This window comes from Triturus cristatus, chromosome 1_1 (genome assembly GCF_964204655.1).
Source record: "Triturus cristatus chromosome 1_1, aTriCri1.1, whole genome shotgun sequence".
NCBI lineage: Eukaryota > Metazoa > Chordata > Amphibia > Caudata > Salamandridae > Triturus > Triturus cristatus.
Genome location: NC_140579.1, coordinates 292,440,677 through 292,454,592, shown reverse-complemented (window position 1 = coordinate 292,454,592; position 13,916 = coordinate 292,440,677). Strand labels below are relative to the sequence as shown.

The following is a 13,916-nucleotide window of genomic DNA, read 5'->3' as shown; positions in this document are numbered from 1 at the left end:
AAAATGGAAAGTCAGTTGTTTATGTTGTCTAATCATGCACAGCATCTGATTGGAAATATACAAAGAAAATATGGAGTCTTCAAATGTGAAAAAGGCTGTTCTCAGCTGAAATGCGGTATTTGTTTGAACTCAGACCGGAATAAAAATTTGAATGAGCACGAAAATTATTGGAGAAGTTGTTGATATATGGCGGTTGCCAGTATAGTTAGGACCTTGTTTCTATTCAAAAAGCGTTTTTTCTTTTGCCAATATAAATCTTCACGAAATTTTCAAAACTATTTGGGCTGTCAGGTCAGCTCCTGTGTTGAAAGTTTCAGGGTGATTCGTCATGTGGTGGCTGAGAAAAAGGGGGGGTCCCAAAACGCATTTTCACCGTGTTAATTTTAATAGGAAATTTTAGACACGGCTACAGCCAGAACTGCTGAAGGGAATTACACCAAATTTGGCAAAAAGGTAACTCTCCCTGGAGCTATATCCATTAAATGCAGAGGACCACGCAGGCCCCCCAGCCCCGAGGACCGCCAACTCCATGGGGCTTTATTTCTTTAAAAAAATTAGTGGGGGCCTCCTGCCCCCCCCCATGCAGGCCCGGGGACTGCCACTTACCCTGGGCTATATTCCTTAAATGTGGGTGCCAGGAGCCCCCCCACACAGCCCTGGGGACCACCACCTCCCCGGGCTATACAGAAGATGGGAGGGGGGCTGCGCTGCCCACCTCTAGGAGCTCACCATGGCCCTGGGGACCAACACCCCCCAGGGCCAGCTCCAGCAATGTCCCAGGGCGCACTGCTCCTAGCATGCCATACCAATGGGAAAGAGTCCCTGGGGCTATAATCAGCCTCAAGAGGGGGGCCACGCGGCCCCCTCCCTTTTCAATTAAATTTAAAAAAAAAATAGGTCAGGCACAGGGGAATGGGGTCCCCGGGGCACAAAATTGCCAAGGGAACTTGGACCACACAGCCCCCTTTCCTAAATTAAAAAAAATATGCAACTTATCAGAGGCCCGCTCCCCTTTCTCCACTACTCTGCAAACGCACCTCCTGGCATGGTCTTAGTTGGGGATGAAGTCCTCGTTGCTGCTGAGGGTCCTTAGGGGCCAACTTACAAACCAGATACCTCCAGTAAGCTCCACACAATGGGATAGCTGAGAGGTGGTCAGAGGCCATGCTCCTTTTTACTCCACTCTGCAAACATACCTCTTGGCGTACTGCTGGTGGCGCGATGAGGTCTCCTTGTGTCCTGAGGAACGTAGGACTAAAGTGGACTTCATCCTCCAAGCAGCAGAGCGCCAGCAGGTGCATTTGCAAAGTGGTGTAAAAAGGGGGCGTAGTCTCTGACCACCTCGCAGCAATCCAGCTTTGTGGGGCTTACTGGAGGTAACAGGAGGGCTAATTGGCCCCCAGGGACCCTCAAGAGTCAAGGGGACTTTATCCCCCAATCAAGAGTGCGCCAGGAGGCGCCTTTGCAGAGTGGTGGAGAAAGGGGCTGTGGCCTGCAACCACCGCTCAGCAATCCCACTGTGTGGGGCCTACTGGAGATAACAGCCCCTAAGGTCCCCCACCAGTGAAGAGGACTTCATTCCCCAACCAAGAGTGCGCCAGTAGGTGCGTTTGCAGTGGTGGACAAAGGTGGCTTGGCCTGGAATTAGAACTCAGCAATCCTGCTGTGTGGGACTTACTGGAGGTAATAGGAACGGTAGACGTTCTTGGGGGCCAACTACCCCTCCTGTTACCTTCAGTAAGTTCCACACAGTGGGATTGCTAAGAATGTTTCGGAGGCCACACCCCCCTTTCTACACTACTCTGCAAATGCGCCTTCTGCACACTACTGGTTGGGGGATGAAGTCCACTTTACTCCTGAGGGACTTTGGGGCCAATAAACCCTCCTGGTACCTCCTGTAAGTCCTACGCAGGGAAATTCCTGAGCGCTAGGTGGAAGCCCAGCCTCTGCAAACGTTTTTATTTTTTAAATTTTTTTATTTTATTGAGCAGAGCTATCAGGAATCATAAAATATTTGCAAAATACAGCAAAATACAGCAAAATTGATCAAAAATACAAATTTTGGTTCATTAATTAGAAAAACATATACAGCAAAATCCATCATCAAATTAGCAGTCAACTAAATATTTCCAAATCCGTGAAAATTTCTTAATTGCCCCCACCTGTTTAGCATAAGCTTCTTCAAAAAACTTTGTACGTTTCATTTTCATAAGCCATTTCTCAAACACCACTCTGCAAACTTGACTGTTAGTTAAAAAAAAACATAGAAATTCACTGAAAACAACACAGGTTTCAGGGACGTTATAGATAGAAATTAGCATTTTAAAAACCTTGGAAATTAACTGCAAAAACCACAGGTTCAGGGACGTTATAGTTAGAAATATTTAAAAAAAAAAATTAGCAATTCACTATCCCCAGCCTCAATAGGCCCCCTCCCCTCGCCATTTTCCGCCCTGAGAACCCAATCCCCCGGGGCCAAATCTCTTAATTAAGGGGTGGGGGGCCGCATGGCTTCACTCCCTTTGCCTTACAAATCCCTGGGGACCCCATCCCCTAGGGCCATGTTTCTTTTAAGCGGAAGCAGAGAATTCTGCAATGAAGCAGTGAAGCAATGCAAAGTAAAGGGCAAACATTTTGCAGTACATGCACACATGTGACTGGGGAAAATGCAGTTACTAACTATTGCTGAAATTATGAGAATAGCAATTCCAATCCCTATATTCATATTGCGATTTATACACTCTGTAAGTAGGTTGCCCATATATTATACATTCTTCAGCAATGTATAAAGTATCAAACGTTTTACTGAAGTTCTGGAAATAAATATCTGCACCTTTTAAATGTCTGGTATATACTGAAATTGTCTATAGTTTAATATGACAACTCTTTAACATCAGCATGTGCCCAGATATCCACAGGTGATTCATGTACTGTTAAAAGACGTTTTAGTTTTTCTTACATAATTTACCAACGGATATTTCATTTAAACCACAACCTATTTGAAATGTGTTTCTGCGGCTCGCACTAGCTGTGCTTGTCACTACCTTGTTTAAATGAAGTAGTGCTCGCACTTAAAACTTTACTGGTAGCTACCTTGTACTCAATAGAACTTTCCCCAAACTGAACCAGACTTGTCTCCAGGACTTTGCTCTTTCTGTACTGTTCTTTTATACATGTACACACAGTCAATATATTGAATTGTGGGCACTTTACTACTAACTTTAAAAAAATACAATTATTTAGAGGTTTATAGTGTACTTTGAGCAGTAGTAGCTCTGATGGTGTCATCAGTGATGTCCTCAATGATGTCATTTGAGATGAGATCTCATCAGTGACCACACGTGTACATTCAGTAAACCTATTCTGCATATGACTATGGTGCAATATGTGTGGTCATAAGCAGTGCATGGCGGGGCACAAGTTATATTAATCCCACTGAACTATAACTGGAGATTACCATTACGAGATCCATGTAATCTCTCCCTGTAACTATGCCACCCCCTCATGGAGTTGGTATAGGTAACTCAGGGTGTTAGTATATAACTCAAGCTGATGATAACAGGGTTTAAAGTGGAGCACCTGAAAGAGGAGGGAATTGGCAGGAAATATGTATGCATGGTCTTGATTATTCGGGTAATTCTTAATTTTCCCTTGGTATTCCACCCGGAGACTCTGTGGCCTGATAGCGCTGTTTCTGAAGTGTCCAAAAGCAAAAATTGGCACATAGGTTGAGTCCGAGCTGTATAGAATTTATTGGTTGGTTGTCCTTTGAACATTTACCAGTATTTTTATACTTGTAGATCTCCGTTGTCAAACTCCAATCGAAGAAAATGGAAGAATCGAGTCTATCTCCGAGCCTCCATACACAGTTCGAAACAAACTGACGGTTGTCTGTAATGAGGGCTTTATCGTGGATGGCACCAAGCGCATTATTACATGTGATGAAGATAATCAATGGCACCCACGAGTCCCAGGGTGCCGCCGTAAGTACTGGCAAATAGAAAGTGCTCAATTCCTTGTTCTTCTTACTTTACTGTATTGTTGCTCGTTTCTTTGTGCATTTTACCATTTAATAATTCATTATTATGTTCAAGAGCAGAAGTCTCAGGATGTCCCATATCACAGAGGAGAAGCTCCCTCAAGCTTGTTTTCCCCTCTGTGTTCAGGTGCTGAAAGTTCTGCATTTACATCGAGAAAACACCTGAAAATACCGAACGGCAAGGAAAGTAATAGTACGCGCACAATGAAACACTCACTCACCCTCACTTCCGACACCCCTCAGCGCCCTCTGGGCCCAAGAATATCCAAACATCGGTTATGTTGTCCAAGGCGTAGACTTTTATTCACATCAAATCATATAAATCTACACAACCATTACAGGAGTAAAGTACTACTTGGATATATATCAGGATCCACAGCAACAGACTTTTGCAACATCCACATGTCAAAGGCAGTAAGGAAATTAGGCATAACTTTATAATTGATTTCAGCTTCTCCATATGCCTGTAAACAAATTTGTTGGCCGACTCGGCCTACACACTCAGCTGCGCACATTGTGCCGGCAGGCCCCAACGCGCTACAGAAAATATTGCCACATGACAAAGGCAGTATGGAAATTAGGCATAACATTATAATTGATTTAGCTTAGCCATACACAAGTACTTAAATTCTTTGGCCGACTCGGCCGACCCACTCAGCTGCGCACATTGTGCCGGCAGGCCCCAACGTGCTACAGCAAACATTGAATTGCTTGAAATATTGGGCACCGCATAGCGCACTGGCCCACCGAGGGACCTGAACACAGGCAGCCTCCCAAAGAGTCCACATGGTCCATACGTTGCGGGATAGGGCGGTAGAGACAGGACCACCGGCAGGTCAGTCCCATCCCCGCGCCTACCCTTGGCAGTAGAGTCCAGGACCACCAGTAGTTCAGTCCCCTCCCCGCCTATCCACTGCACAGTTCCATCATACCCCCTCTTGGGGTCCATCCAGTTGCTGAACCTCCATTGCTGCCCATGCCTCCTTTGGTGTGAACTGCCAGCGCTCCGCCTTGCTCTCCTGCCGGGTGGGTGGGCGGTTTCCGACGTTCCTGCGGCTTCCCTGGGTCCAAGGAGACAAAGAGGAGGAGACCCCAGGGACGCTGCCTTATATACCAACAACGAGATAGGTTTCAATTTCCACAACGTGTACTCGCACGTCATCGTGAAATCGGATCACCCAAACCAGCCTCTGCCACTGCAGCTCGGTTTTCATGGCGCGATTAAGGGCGCCCCTCCCCTAGGCGAGGGGGGCGCCTAGTCATAGTACGCGCACAATGAAACACTCACTCACCCTCACTTCCGACACCCCTCAGCGCCCTCTGGGCCCAAGAATATCCAAACATCGGTTATGTTGTCCAAGGCGTAGACTTTTATTCACATCAAATCATATAAATCTACACAACCATTACAGGAGTAAAGTACTACTTGGATATATATCAGGATCCACAGCAACAGACTTTTGCAACATCCACATGTCAAAGGCAGTAAGGAAATTAGGCATAACTTTATAATTGATTTCAGCTTCTCCATATGCCTGTAAACAAATTTGTTGGCCGACTCGGCCTACACACTCAGCTGCGCACATTGTGCCGGCAGGCCCCAACGCGCTACAGAAAATATTGCCACATGACAAAGGCAGTATGGAAATTAGGCATAACATTATAATTGATTTAGCTTAGCCATACACAAGTACTTAAATTCTTTGGCCGACTCGGCCGACCCACTCAGCTGCGCACATTGTGCCGGCAGGCCCCAACGTGCTACAGCAAACATTGAATTGCTTGAAATATTGGGCACCGCATAGCGCACTGGCCCACCGAGGTACCTGAACACAGGCAGCCTCCCAAAGAGTCCACACGGTCCATACGTTGCGGGATAGGGCGGTAGAGACAGGACCACCGGCAGGTCAGTCCCATCCCCGCGCCTACCCTTGGCAGTAGAGTCCAGGACCACCAGTAGTTCAGTCCCCTCCCCGCCTATCCACTGCACAGTTCCATCATACCCCCTCTTGGGGTCCATCCAGTTGCTGAACCTCCATTGCTGCCCATGCCTCCTTTGGTGTGAACTGCCAGCGCTCCGCCACAGGGCGAGAAGGTCCCTGGCGCACTCGCCCTCCCCCCTCTACCTGGCGCTGGCTGTGCTCCACAATAGCCCCCCGTACCGTGTGGCTAAAGATCGCCATCCCCATCCTCATGGAACAACTCCCTCATCCCAGGATGTAGCAATTTGTGGCTAATAGTACACACGGAGGGCTTTGTTAAAATGCTTTTTATGGAATGGTTCAACTTCTTTACCGATTCGTTCATGGGTTCTACCTGAAAAACCCACTGGCTCAGGCCATTCCCAGAATCACTTCCGACCTCAATATAGTCGCCTTTGAAGGGAATGTACCGGAAAATGATTGTGACAACTTCACCGCATGTCCAACTCCTTCCCCATCAGGGGAGAAGCACATACTTATTGTGACAAACGCTGTGCGAAGAGTGCCAGCAGGCCCCACCTTGCAACAACCATCCCCACGTTCCACTCAGGGCATCCCTGCTCCTTCTAAAAGGGAATGTACGGGAATTATTGTGACAACTTCACCGCATGTCCACATCCTCCACCATCACGGAGGGGGGGGGAGGAGCACCGCACACCGCATTAGCCCAATGGGCAGTGCTTACTCTCAGTCAATGGAAGCCCGTGCTGGCCAGTAACGTTATTTATGGGGACCGGCACTTACATTTTTATAGCCGCTTCTCAGCAACCGTAATCTGGGCACCTGCCCTCCCTCTTTTACAGCGTAAGCACTGCCCCTAGGATACCAGCACCTTTGTGTAACCCCCACACTTGACCAGCTTGTACCGGGAGTGAGAGTGTAACACACCCTTCACCTACTCCTGAGCTTGACCTGCTTCCCGGCCAACTACCCAGACTCCTGCTCCCTATCCCAGTCCCGAATCCTTGCCAACTTGACCAGAACCAGAGACATGCCCGCATCTGTACCACTTTCTGTATTCCCAGTACCCTGCATGTTGGAGAAAATGACCTCACCCAGGCCTCCGATAGCGCATTGTCCTATTCAGTGTGCCTGGAGTCCCACGCCACATCAGAAGAAGATCCACCGAGCATCACAAGTGAGGACAGCAAGCCCGGAACCAACAGCAGGTCAGCCCCCTCACTCGCCCGGAGCCTAACAAACTTAAGGTTTCCTTTCTGCCAGGATCCCTTACTCACGCCCTGCCAGCTAATGTTCTGCATGAGTTGACGATATTTCCTTTGCTGTACAGCTTCTCCCCGCTGACCAAGGCTGCTCCCTATGTAAGGGTTGGTGCTTGTCTATCCACAATTAAGACCAAATGGCAAGATGTCTACTGATGGTATCCCAGGCTGGCATATTTATGACAATATACCTCATGATGTGTAATTACTCCACACACGAGATGGGGGCTATGAATACGGTTCCCAATCGCCACCTCTACCAAGCGGCCTGTAAAGAGGCTGGACCCTTTGTCTACTCCAACTGATACGCTACTTCCTGCTACACTGTCCCCAGGTAAGTTGCTCCGCGTAGATTGCACTAAATACTTCCCTAAGACCAGTGTATTTCATTTGACTGGTGGCACTTATTCAGTCTAGAAAACTGTGCTGCCCCTGTTGCAGGCAAGCAGTAGCTGTAGAAATCATTAATATTACTACTGTTATTATTATTATTATTATTATTTTTTTTTATTTATTTTTTTTTTTTTTTTTATTTATTGACTAGCCCGATCCTGTACCCACTCAAATAGTAGTAGCCGGTGCAGCCAAACAATATATAGTAACCGGATGTTTCTCATGTCCACAGTGAGCGCTCCCGCTATTGTGCTTGTGTACATATACCTTCCCTAGTAAGGTGGCACTGAAAGTCGTCCCAAACACCCTTGAGGAAATGAATATTCTCTGCCCCGCATTGTCACGGACTGATTATCACAACTTTGGGTGGAAGGCGGTCCTCTTGCGACAATCGCCTTTAAAAGGATCTGACACTGGCTATGTAGACGCAGTAATAGGACCATGAGAACCCAATGAGAAACTACCTGTTAATGCTGGGAATTAGTTCACCCCTTTTGCCATCACCCCAGCCCTGTTGTTCGATGTAAGAATAGGTATGTAGGCCGGAACCGAACTCACCCAGACGACACTGGCCGGACCTACTTACCCTGCAGCACTTTAGCCACCATCGTCACTGACAGAAGTAGTAAGACCCAATAAATGAAACATCAGTGACCAACAACTGACCTTCTTACCGCCGGGGCACTCAGCCCTGCAAGCCATCTTACCTTTGTAAGCAAGACTCCGCTGGACCAACCTCCCCAGCATTGTCCGATAGCGTTGCTTAAAGTGGCAGACCAACCACCCCAGCCTAATCCATGCCCATGGGAACCGGAACTTGGACATATTAGAAAGAACGCCTTTTGCGTTTCCGCCTCATTAGTATACAAGGAGAGGGATTGCATGGCTCCCACAGGCCAGGCTGTAACTACCCTGTTTTATGTTATTTTATTTATTTATTTTATCCCAATTCCTATACCATACGAACCAGATACCCCACGGGACACGGAATCCTTCCGATGTCTGCTTGTACCGATATGTTGGCCATCCTGGGGTTCCTGCTAGGTGCCGCCTCAAGAGCATGTTGCGCCATGTGTGCGCAGTGCGCCTCCCACGATCACATAAGGGAAGAGAAGAACAAGCCATTAGGGTTGGTGCGCTTTCGCCTTAATTATACAAAATAATATGCATTCATTACCCACCAATGAGGAGGCTAGGCCCTACGGCTACACCCGTACAATATGTACACAAAGCCTCATAAATGGACCTTGACCTCCCATGTGCTCGCTCAGCTGGTCGGGGTGTAACGCCACCTATAGTGATTTAACTATGGAACCTCCAAAGTTACTTGTGTACAAAATATTCCTTGACAGAGTTCAAGTCTCCTACCCACCCAGCCGTTATGCATCCTTCTGCATGCAGAAGTTTTCAATGCATGCTTCTACATAATGCTCTGCCTAATCTCAGGCTATGACATCACTTTTGCCACTACAACATACTTAAAAATGCTACTAGCATGACCAGCAAAAACGCTAACAATATTGTCTTGCACCATCAGTTCAATTTGTTATTCCTAATATCAAGCATTCGAAGTAGCTTTGTAGAACTGTAATATTCTTGTAGACAAAATGGTGCACTTAAGCGCGCATTCCACGTTCAAATGGACCATAATATGGAAGCTCCATACACAGCAAAAATTGCTCACTAATTAACTTATTATTAAACTACATTTTCTATCTCTTGAATTATCTGCCTCTGTGGCCTAGAATTCTGCATTACCCTACAAAACACTCTTTAAAGTGTGCTGCAGTTCCTTTGCGTAGTTCTGCTCTCAGTGAGAGTAGCCAGGTAACATAAATACCACCGAACAATAATTTATGTATGACTACCACTTCCAATACTTGTTCATGGCGGTCATTTTCGAGGTTCACCTCCAGTAAAGTCCCCGGACTGTGTAACCCACCATGCTGTCCCACTGGGGAGACCTAAACGAGTTTTCTGCACCTAACCCATACAACTGTAATGATTTGCCTGCCCCGTACAGTTTTAAAACAGTAGCATAACACAGCATTGGTAAGAAATTACAACCAGCTTAGTGCAAGGAAATGTAATTATTATTATTATTTTTATTTTTTTTTTTTTTTTTTTTTTTTTACTCAGCCGCCAAGACCTTACAGGCCAAGCGACATTTTCCTCGGATAGTAGAAGGTTCGTTACTTTTATTCAACTAACTCAGTCAATATTGCTCACGCAAATAGACTGCCAGAACAGACAACCTTCCAGTAGTTAATTTCATGGTTACAATGGTAGACGAGTTTTGATAACATTTGTATTGAAAATAAAGCTCCATACATTTGTTGAAAACACATTTGCCCGTAAAATTAAAGGGACAGGGAAGGGAGTTGTTGTACCAGTGATTAAATAATGCTTAGAAAGCTTATTATAGCATATATGGAGAATTATGTGCCTCAAAAATAAAGTAAGGCACACCCTTTACAAAGGCAAAGTTATTGCAATTAAATTATTAGTCAGGCAACGTCTTTCAAAAGAAAGTCGCACTCTGGAGGAAACGTTTAGATAATGCTGTGCAAGAGACTCTGCCCCGGGCCCAGGCCCACGCGTCGGCCTTGTGAGATGTTAGCGGTGAGGTCTGGATAACACAGACAGCTGTTGCTCAACAGCCTTCCCTCAGTTGTCATGTGCTGGCCCATCGCAGAATGCCTCACATTCCCTGTTACACAACCCCCGAGCTGCTGCCGCCCACCTTTGCATCGAGGACGCTTTAGGACAAGGCCATGTAGAATGTTCAGCACGTGTTCAAGCTGAGGTCTAAAAACACATAGGCCGTGTGTCACGTGTGCTATGACGCAAGAAACTTGCATGAGTGTCAGCTGACAGATGCTTGCATGTTATCAAGCAGGAAAGTTGTATAAATAGACAGGCGGCCTATTTTCGAGACTGGGACGTCCAACCAGTCAGCAAGGTGTTAAACAGCAATCTTTTCTGTGATGATTTTAATTTATAGAAAACCCGATTCGCCGAACCCAGTAGCAGAACAGTTTGTTGTTGAAATATCATGTAAATGGAACAGTTGTGCTGTTCACATTTCAGACACCTACCCGGAATTTTCATTTAAACTTATTTTCTAGCTTTCCATAATATAGAAAACGTTGTGTTCCAGACGTTATTGCCATCAGTAGACAAGAACGGCGTGAACAATAGACCTTTCCTCATTTTTTTTTTTTTTTTTGCATATTTATATAGCGTGAACTCGACCCGAAGGTAATGGAGCGCTTTACATGGCGCCGCGTTTACATTAAACATTCAGTCACGGTGAGATTAAGTGCTTGAACTCGACCCGAAGATAGTGGAGCGCTTTAAATGGCGCCGTATCCACATTAGACATTCAGGCACGGGGAGATTAAAGTGTTTGCACTCGACACGAAATTAACGAAGCGCTTCACATAGCGCCGTATTTACATTAAACATTCCGGCGCGGGGAGATTAAGTGAATCACCATCCAGAGTTAGACCGGCGAGCGACTGATGCAGCCTTATGCTAACGTTACCCCCACGCGAAGATGCATCAAGGAGTCTATCACTTTCACTCTCACGCGGATAGCATTAAAATAAACGGAAGCTCCACTTCTCCCATCATGCCCCCTCGGCCTATACCCACCATACCCTCAGGCACTCTCACGGCGCCCAGCTTCGGGGTCATTGTCAGCAAACTACAAAATGACCGGTTCCCGATTTTCAAATGCGCAGGAGCCGGCCAGAAAACTTCCAAGCTTCCTGTTCCCAGCCTGCGACGCTTCTTTCCGCTCAGGGGAGAATAGTCAGTTCCCAGGGGCAATAAAGATACGCACGGCTCGCCTTACCGAGGATCCTACGCCCAGCCGGTAAATGCCGCCAACGGGTAACCGCCGGCCATGATCACCCTCCCGATGAACGCCGCGGCCCAAGGTATTGGAGCGCTTTTACCAAGCCCCGTATAACGAGACTTAGCTAGTATCCAATTATTAATTTATTTTCAAACGTGAGGATCGAAACCCCCTAAAAGTACAAGTTATTTTAGACCATATGCCAAGAAAAGCTAAGCCCGGCCTCCCTAGACCCACCGTGCCACACGCCTCGCTGTTTCCGACGTTCCTGCGGCTTCCCTGGGTCCAAGGAGACAAAGAGGAGGAGACCCCAGGGACGCTGCCTTATATACCAACAACGAGATAGGTTTCAATTTCCACAACGTGTACTCGCACGTCATCGTGAAATCGGATCACCCAAACCAGCCTCTGCCACTGCAGCTCGGTTTTCATGGCGCGACTAAGGGCGCCCCTCCCCTAGGCGAGGGGGGCGCCTAGTCAGGACGGGAGGTGACACTAATGCCTGACAGGGAACAATTTGAGCTGTCTATGTGGCACCTGAAAACATTCTGTTACCCCAATCACATGAGATCTTTGCAAAGTGATTTTTATGCCCTATTACTAGGTTCCTTGTAATGCAGCACATGAGCCTAGTGAATTCAGGTTCAGGAAAAGCTCATCTAAAAGGGAGATGCCCTGATAGGATGAGGGCCATGAGAGGAGGATGGGAGTCTCTATCTGTGTTGTGAGTGTCTGCATTTATCTGACCTCCAGTTCTAAAACTCCTGTTTAGGAACGATCTCACTGCCCTGTCCCTATCTCCATAACGGCCTAGGCTCAAGTCACAAATGACAATCTGCATGCCTAAGTGTAAAATAGGTATGCAAGTAACTGCATTTAGAGTGTAAAATGCTGCTCTTGGTTCAAAGATTCAGGAATGGTGGGATTAGCCCTTGCAAATGCGCGTTTCTCATGTGGAAACTGCACATTTTTGGTTGATTTTGCATGTGAGCAAATGTTTTACTAAGGCAGGTTTGTGAACACCTGCGAAAGGCGATGAACATATTTATTCACAGTCACCACATATTTGCAGAAAGCTTTCCATACTGAAAATGTTTTGAAATGTAATGCAGTGAAAAGCATGAGTAAGTCCAATTTCCGGATGCAAATAAGAAAATAGCTTCTCCAAATTTGATGTGGGTGTAAGTGAAGGGTCATCTCAGGGGAAAATTTTTCCTGAAAAGGAAGAAAAAACATTTACATAGTGCAAATGGAATTTAGATTTTCATTTCTACATGTGAAAGGAACACCTGTACATTTCCTTTTGTCTAAGTGTATGTGCTCTTTTAGTATATCTGGGAATCTGTGGCAGTCTTAGTTTCCCCTGGGGACTTCTAGAACTTTTTGGGAAGCTCTCAAAACATGCTGAAATTTACTTGCCTTTACATTCTTTTGTGCCCCTATCTTATACTCACCAATTCCCCCTTTCTTTCATTCTCTGTATTTTCTTGTACCTTAATCCCCACCTACATCCACTTCAGGTTCTCAAAGCCGTTTGCCCACTCTCCATCATTGCACTAAAATACTGCTGTGTTTTTTCTGCTTGTGCTTGCCATCTTTATTTTACTCCCCATTCTTCTGTTCCACTGTGGTCCTTTCTTTCTAGTGTCTCAAAGAGCTTTCATGCAGTGTTACTATATAAAACTCCAAAAATTAATAATGCAAGAAATTAGGGTCCACCTACAAGCCCTGAGGTAGCCACACCCTCTGGTGGGTTGGTGAGGCATGTACATCTCGCCATCCTGGGAGTTGGCAGAATGGTGCATTCTGTGATAGCCAGATGTTACACTCCACAGGAAGTGGTCACCAGGTAGAAGGGAATCTGGTAGCCCATTGTCTTCCAACTGCATCCTGCCTTAAGGTCACTTTCTGAGCATAAAGAGGGTACCATTTGCACCAGACCTCGGATCTCGACCGACTTGGAAGTAGGACCGAAGAAGGACTGCCCTGCTATAACGAGGGACCAGCAAAGAGAGGCAGCACCTGGTGGCTAGTGAAGAGATGAACTGCCCGCCATGCCCTGCTCAGGGAGGAGCTGTCTCCAGAGCCCAGTCAATCCAAGAGAACTCCAAGGGCCAGATGACTGGCCTCATGTTCACAGCACAGGGACACAACAGCTGAAGAAGCCTGCTGGGGCAGATTGGTAGCCCAAAGTCTTCAAGGTGGTATCACCGCCACTGTGCAGCACCAACGACCAAGACATAATGCACAGAGTTGTACCCAATTTGCTGAGCCTGGGAGGGCTGCTGGAGAGTTGCTGGTACCTTAAGAAGAAAAGTTATCAACCCAGGAAGGATTGGCCTGTGAGCACAACTGGTGACTGGTAGTCCAGTGGCAAATGGACTACGGCTGAACCGGAGAAGACTTCGTGAGATGTC

General features: G+C 46.6%; 1 pseudogene; it reads left to right on the top strand.

Annotated features, from left to right (window-relative positions):
• The window catches only part of LOC146870138 (uncharacterized), a 623,247-nt pseudogene that overhangs the window by 205,281 nt on the left and 404,050 nt on the right, over positions 1–13,916 (top strand).